The 7,194-nt window shown below is 32.6% G+C and overlaps 1 long non-coding RNA gene across 1 annotated transcript; it reads right to left on the reverse strand.

Annotated features, from left to right (window-relative positions):
• Nucleotides 1-1,170: 1,170 nt before the first annotated feature.
• LOC128173360 (uncharacterized) lies at nucleotides 1,171-6,113 on the reverse strand. Its single transcript, XR_008242487.1, has 3 exons — nucleotides 5,803-6,113; nucleotides 4,134-4,211; nucleotides 1,171-3,455 (listed from the first exon to the last, which is right to left on the reverse strand). It is a non-coding gene; the product is annotated as an uncharacterized LOC128173360 (long non-coding RNA).
• Nucleotides 6,114-7,194: the final 1,081 nt, after the last annotated feature.

The following is a 7,194-nucleotide window of genomic DNA, read 5'->3' on the forward strand; positions in this document are numbered from 1 at the left end:
TGAAAATTTTGTATGTCCTAAAAATTAGCCCCTTTTATCTGTTCTGCTCTTCAGATTTCAATTTTCAATAAATTATAATTATAATTTCTATACGCGATATAAACAACAACTGCATATATTAATACACATCGCGTACCATCTCTACTACGGTGTGAATAAGTAAAGTAAAATTAACAATAAAAAATGTTCAAGAATAAATGAATCGGAAAAATGAAAAACGTGCACGTATATTTCATTCAGTGATAAGCGTATTCAACACACAAAACACATTCATTCCGTTCTTGTATAGCGTTTTACTTGAAGCAAGTGACTTTTCCACTCTCACGCAAAATTGTTGTGATGTTTATGGGGAGTACGAAAATCATCATTTACAGAATAAAAAGTCTCATCTACTTGTACAAAGTGACAAACAGAAACATTTGAAGACTATATAGACAAGAAGACACCAGTTAGCCCTAAAGTCACACGAGAGTCTGTAAGTTGTTTTTATTTGTAGTTTAGACAAATATGAATAATATTTATTAATAAGGTCAACAATTAACACATACATAATCTCCGGGATAATGCAGTGACCGAACTTTGAACAAATGTACTTTATAACTAAATTTAGATGAATATTTGGTGTGTTTTAGTAAGGAGACAGTTACAGCTGACTTATTTTGCTATTCGAGCACCACTCATTGACTCTTCCTCTTCTTCGTTCGTATCGGTAAAAATTTGACTACTTAGCAATTTCCAATGCACATATCGTTTGCCCTGAAAATAATCAGATATCCGGATTGTGACAGGCTATAACCATTTGGATAAATTCCCCCGAATAAACATGAAAATTATTTTCTGCTAACCTCCGTATCCAGCAAAATTTTACTCAGTAATTGTTGTGCCGAAAACATTTTCAAGAAGGAATGAAAATGTCTTGAGATATTACTATCGGGAATACTTCATTTAACTTACCGGTAAAATAAATGATAGGATATATTTCAAACATTAATAAATGTCCTCTTTAGGAAAAGTGTAGATGTAGAATGAAGTGCAATTGAAGATGCATCATAAATTACAAGAATGCATGCAATTTCCACATTGGCAATGCTCCCATGGAAGAATTCCACATACATATCTTATTAATACAAACAAACACAGAACATCATTCTGATTAAATTCTTGCTGATTTATTAGTGTTTATGATACATATTTCATTATAAGCACAGTCTATGTAAACTAATTAATTCTTTAAATTAAGAAGTCATGTTAGGCCACACCAATATAATTTTTTTGTTTGTTTGACCCACATGATCGTATTTAAATAAAAACTAATTTAAAAATAATATCATTATAATTTCCCGCATCCAGGAAATTCTGCACTGTTTTCTGTTCTAAATCTGCCTTATTTTTTTGTGTTTTAAATCATTTTTATTCATATATCAAGAACAAGAAGAAAAAATATAATCGCCAGCACAAATTGATTTATGTACTGCCCAAATATGTTGGCTACAAAAAAATTATAATTTTATCAAGCAATCGCTCACCAGCTTGTACCTCTTTTTATTGGATGTCTGATGAACAAGAAATTACCGGGTATATTGGTGTGGCCTCAGTAATACATACAAAACTTTCAATATTGGTTATAAATCTAAACCCAAAAGTTATAATAAATCAAAAAATAATTCCATTCAGCTTTGTTAATATAGTAACACACATAATAATAATACATGTAATTCATAACTTATCAATATAATGGTTTGCAAAAAAAAAAAGCACAGCAATACAGTCCATCAATATAAATATCATATCTTTTTCTAGTGTTGTATAGTCCATGTAAAAGATCAGAATATAACACATTACATGCATGTAAAACAAGCAAGATGATTGTAAAATATGAAGAAATATAACAAAGGAGGACTTATCTCTAACACATAAATTACATGCACAACTCCAAGATTCAATTATCAAAAAGGGTGAAATAGTAAATAAATACTTTTCTCTAAGTTACTCTGGATATTTTTTGTAAGTACAGTGTATAACAGATTTTTAAAGAAGCTGTGATACATAAAAGAGTTTTCCATAAACTCCTAAATAATAAAAATTATGATTTTTGTTTGTGAAATAGATGTATGATACATGAAAAGAAGCTATATGTCAGATCTTCTTGTCTGATTCCACATGTAATTTTCTCATTAGGGCTTTTTTAAAATTATTTTAAGAAATAGGCAAAATTAGAGTTTGCAAATAAAAAGAACAAATGATCAGCATACAAAACAAAAATCTTCCCAAACATTGCTATTAAACATGTTAAAGATACCTTACATACAGTCCTTCATATTGAACTCAATAAGTAAAAGCATGCCATAAAAATATAAACAGCACAGATAATGCATTAAGTTTATACATATTGTAAATGACATGTACATGTATTTTCACATGAAAGAAATAATGCAGACCAATTGTATAAAGTTAAATCTACAAATCATATAGCAATACAATTATCAACCTGAACATGAAAAACAAGCATTCTGAGAGTATTGCATAAGCAATACACGTCCCCTACCGGTTTGTGGAAATTGTGAAAACAATTAATATAATGCACTGTTATGCAGAATATCGAACCGAACATTAAAAAATTTGAATATAAAAAATAAATTTTCTCGAATTATATGTCAACCAAACACTACAAAAGTGTAAACTTGATCTTTAGTTTGACATTTTGAAGCTGTTCAGCAAATTTCATATTATTCCTCAAACGCATAGAGAAAAAAAGTGTTGAAAACTGAAGTGGGACAGACAGACGGATGGACAGACAGACGGACTGACGGACGCAGAAGAAAACTATAGTCCCCTCCGGTGAAAACCGGTAGGGGACTAATAAAAACATTGCTTTCTATAACTGACTGTGTTAAATGCATATATGGAAAAGTCATTGTAGAATAAGTATATATATACACTGTCAGGAGTTGAAATTAAAAAAAAAAAACCCAAAAACTTAAAATGCAGATCAAAGTATGCATTTACATCCACTTTTAAACCTTCTTCTAAAGTTTGTTAATGCTAGATAATTAACTAATCAATATCTTTAAGAAAATATCAAATCTTGCATTTTACACTCTATCAATAATTGAGTAGTCTATAAATCCATTGGGATTTGTATTATACATCTTTCACAATCTGATGGACAATGAACTCTCATAAGAAATAGCATGATAATCTTAGTATGATTAACAACATTTTTACTTATTCTTTATACATTGTATTATCTAAACACACACTACAGGTGTACTCTTGCTTGGGAAGGTTCCTCAAATGTCAACGATTAGCGTACCAAGAAGCTCATCCAAGTTGGATCCCTGTGATCGACAGTGGCTGTGTGTGAAAGGGTATCTTAGTCATTCACTTGGACATGTGGATTTTCTTCTGGCTTTCCAGCTTCCCCCAGCATCATTGATGACCTTGCGCTATCAACCCTGCCAACAAAAGTTACTGATGTAAATTGTTATCACTTGTTTACAAATTATTGTAAAATAAATGAAGCTAGTTCATTTCATCTGATTGGCTCTTCATTCATCTAAAATGACTCCAATATATACTGTGTCCAAAGCAGAGATTGGAACAGGATCTTGTTCTAAAATATTAGTTCAATGATTAATTTTCTGGAAATCCTTCCGTTTTTATTTTTTTGTGCGGTTAGGTGCTGATTAAATTTTTTTTTATCATATTCTTCTCAAAGTTTTATTACCTAACTTTTCAAAATACATGTGCTTCCATGCTAAAATCATCTGATAATGCAGAGCAAGGTATGGCTCCTTTATTTACATATGACCTAAAGTATAGTACATTTGAACTTTGATTGCTCAAACACTGATATCTCGAATACAATGGATATGTTGAAGTGATCTGTAAGATTTATTTGAGTATTTTACCCTCGATATCTCAAATACTTGGGTATCTTGAAGTTTTTAACAGTCCCATCTAGTTCAAGATAAAGAAGTTTGACTGTATGTCACATCATAGTAAGGAAGGGTATAAAATATTCCTTTACATGAAATATACACAATACAGTGATTAATCCTGAGGAAATGCCCAGAGAGGTACAAGGCCTAGCTAAGTATCTTCCTTTAAAGTTTGACAAAAACAATGCTTACTTGGACCTTTGGACACTGCAAAATGAGGCATGGCATCTTCTTTTGATGTGAAGCATGGCAGAATATCCTTATCCACATCTAAAATATACCAGCAGACAATTGATGAATTCCAATGAAATTGAAGCAGAATTGAACAAAAGAACAAAACAATGCTAACTTGGACCATCTGATGTTGCATGATTCTAAAAGCTATTTTAGCTTACCTAAAAACCCTTTCGCAATTGGTGCACTATACAACACTTTGTGATCAGAATGTTTTGGCTCTCGCATATGTTGCATGATGTCTTACATTTGTTGCATGCATTTTAGTAATTGCGTCCAGTCTCCTCAAAAGAGTGGACATGCACACTTAATTCAGACACGACCAAATGCAATCCAAATTATCGTAATGCAATGCACAAACAGAAATACAAACGTCTTGCAGTGTTTTGTCTATTCACACTTTTTAACAGTCAAAAGAGAAATTGCAGCTGCCCATGCATATCTATGTGTGTTTGCAACCATGTTGTTCAAATGGTCACTAAAATATCGGTGTGATTTAAGGGTTTATTAAATAAGAAAGATTCACCTTTGAAATTTTGAAAATGCCAAAAATTCATTATTTACCATACATATTTTGGGAAAATGATTTTTTCCTAATGTTTGTAAAGGGCAGACAACTTTATAAAGATAGTTTTAGAGCAAAAAGCTCATATAATTTACTGCATAATATATACTCCTAGATGAGTTTGGTTAATGTTTTTAAAATTTGTATCTAATGTAGTTTAGATCTTTCTGGCGGCACAATCTTGTTATGTTATTCAGTTCACTTCCACAACTAAAAATATACTGCCAGAAATTAGTCAGGAATTTTCTTTTTTAATGATTAGATATGATTAAAGAATTATTTTTCATAATTACATATCAAATTGGTTATGTAAGTTTGAACGTTTCATTTGATCTTCCAATAATAAAAAAAATTTAAAACCTGTGATGACAATACTTAATTTTTGCTCATGCACTCTGACAAGGCTAAGTTTGTTTACAGAAAATTAAATGTAATGCTGGCTTCCAATGCAAACATAAGGGGAAATTACACTAAATGTGAATATTTGACCATGGATGCTGAAGCAACAATACCTCCTTGACATCACTAAATCTCCAAGCACAGCGTTGGAATTGAACAAGCGGTATATATACCCAATCTGACTTACATGAGTGTTCGTACATGTACCATGTAACACATGATCAAATAAACGCCGCACATCCAATTGCATTGGCGCACATTTAAATGTCCAATTTCCTGATCAGTAGAGTGGTCCTACTGCATTATCTTACAAAACTTGTTTTCATTGTACAACAGTTGCATATAGATACAATAAATATTGCAATATTTAATGTGTTTACCTCACATAACAGTCGCTTTAGATAGTGCAAATTTGGTATGAATATTTCTTTTTCATACTGTATGTGATTATTTCAGCAACAGTTTACAATCCAAATCTATATTTTATTTTATTGCTTCTGCTCATGCATCAATTGTGAAAGGGTCTTTACAACTCTTTGAATTTAGGGAAAAAAACATAATACAATACTTCATGTAGTCTTACAAAAAGGACAAAGTCGTATGGTATCAAACAATATTACGGTAAATCATCCTTTTTTTCATTACCTGATAAACAACACCCACCTGAACCTCCTCATTCTGTAAAGCTGCATGGGCCCAACGTTTTCTTTTTTGTCACCAAGACCATTTTCTTTTTCTCAGCCAATGTTACACTGCAAATTTAAAATATTTATTGGATTATCTAGCTAATTGGTGTAACACATCTAGGTGTTTTCTAAGTACATGTACAATATAAGTAAGGTTACTAGCTCAATACAGTGTCACTGTGAACACTTGTAGATGTTTTGTGCACATTTTCTGCATCTAGGATTCCAACCCTGACCCCCTGAATCTCTTGTCAGATGCTAGCTATCAACTGAGCTATCAAGTGCCCGTATTCGAACCGGCATGACCGTCACATTTCTTGCACCTTAAATGATCTTTACCCTCCAAGATCACCCAAGGCTCTTCCCTGGCAGAAGTTCACCTGTCAGTTCCAGGGGCTGGTCAAGCCACCAAAGGTAACGGGATGGGAGAAATGAAGGACCAGACCAGGCATCGAATTGTTCCCCCCGAATCTCTAGTCTGATGCTCTACAAAGGGTATTCGAACAGGTCTAACAATCACAGATACAAACCACTAAATATTATTGAATTGTTGACCATCTTAAAGGGCCCTACTCAAGTAATAGATAATAGGATGGTTTGTATAGTCTCATGTATGGATTAGGTTGATATAATGAGACCATATGACATGTATGGACTGTAGGTTGTAATGGTCCTGAATCTTTTACATGTAGTTGGTATAATGAGACCATGACACATATTTAGGTTGTAATGACCCATGATCCTTTTGTAGAAACTATGTTTTCAAAGCCTAAAAATATTACCTAAAGATGGGTTAAGTATGAGACAGATTGGGCAAAGGGGAGAGAAGATATACTCCGGACAAGAGATCTTAGATAGACGAATGGACGGAAAGATAGATGGACAGACAATATGGTGCCAGCAGAGCTTAATTGTCTCTAATAAGATGTCCCTTTTTTAATGTACTATTCTGTACTGACAAACAGATCGTTAATCAATCACATAGTTTAACCATAGGATCCTGGACATGTTTTTTTTAAGGATTTTACAAACAAAAAGTTACTGTCCAACCAGGTTTGTTGTTGATAAAGACACTGATATTTGCCTTGCATGGGTATAGTCCACCAATGCATTTTCCATAGGCGGTAATGTTAACATTAAGGTTCATAGCTCAGGCAATATTTTTGTTCAGCAACGAGGGACCTCTTGAATGAAAGCTCATCAAATTGTCTCTTTCCTGTTAAAATTTCGTGGTTTGAAGTCGGATTCGTTTTCCGGCAAAATTCGCTGTATTGAAAAACTCTGAAAATGAAAGTCAAAGTGGGAAATTTCTCAGTTTTGGAAAGGGGTGTACATCAAACAATTTCAATTCTTTCCTTCAAATGATTAT

Source organism: Crassostrea angulata, chromosome 2 (assembly GCF_025612915.1).
Source record: "Crassostrea angulata isolate pt1a10 chromosome 2, ASM2561291v2, whole genome shotgun sequence".
In the NCBI taxonomy this organism is placed as follows: Eukaryota; Metazoa; Mollusca; class Bivalvia; order Ostreida; family Ostreidae; genus Magallana; species Magallana angulata.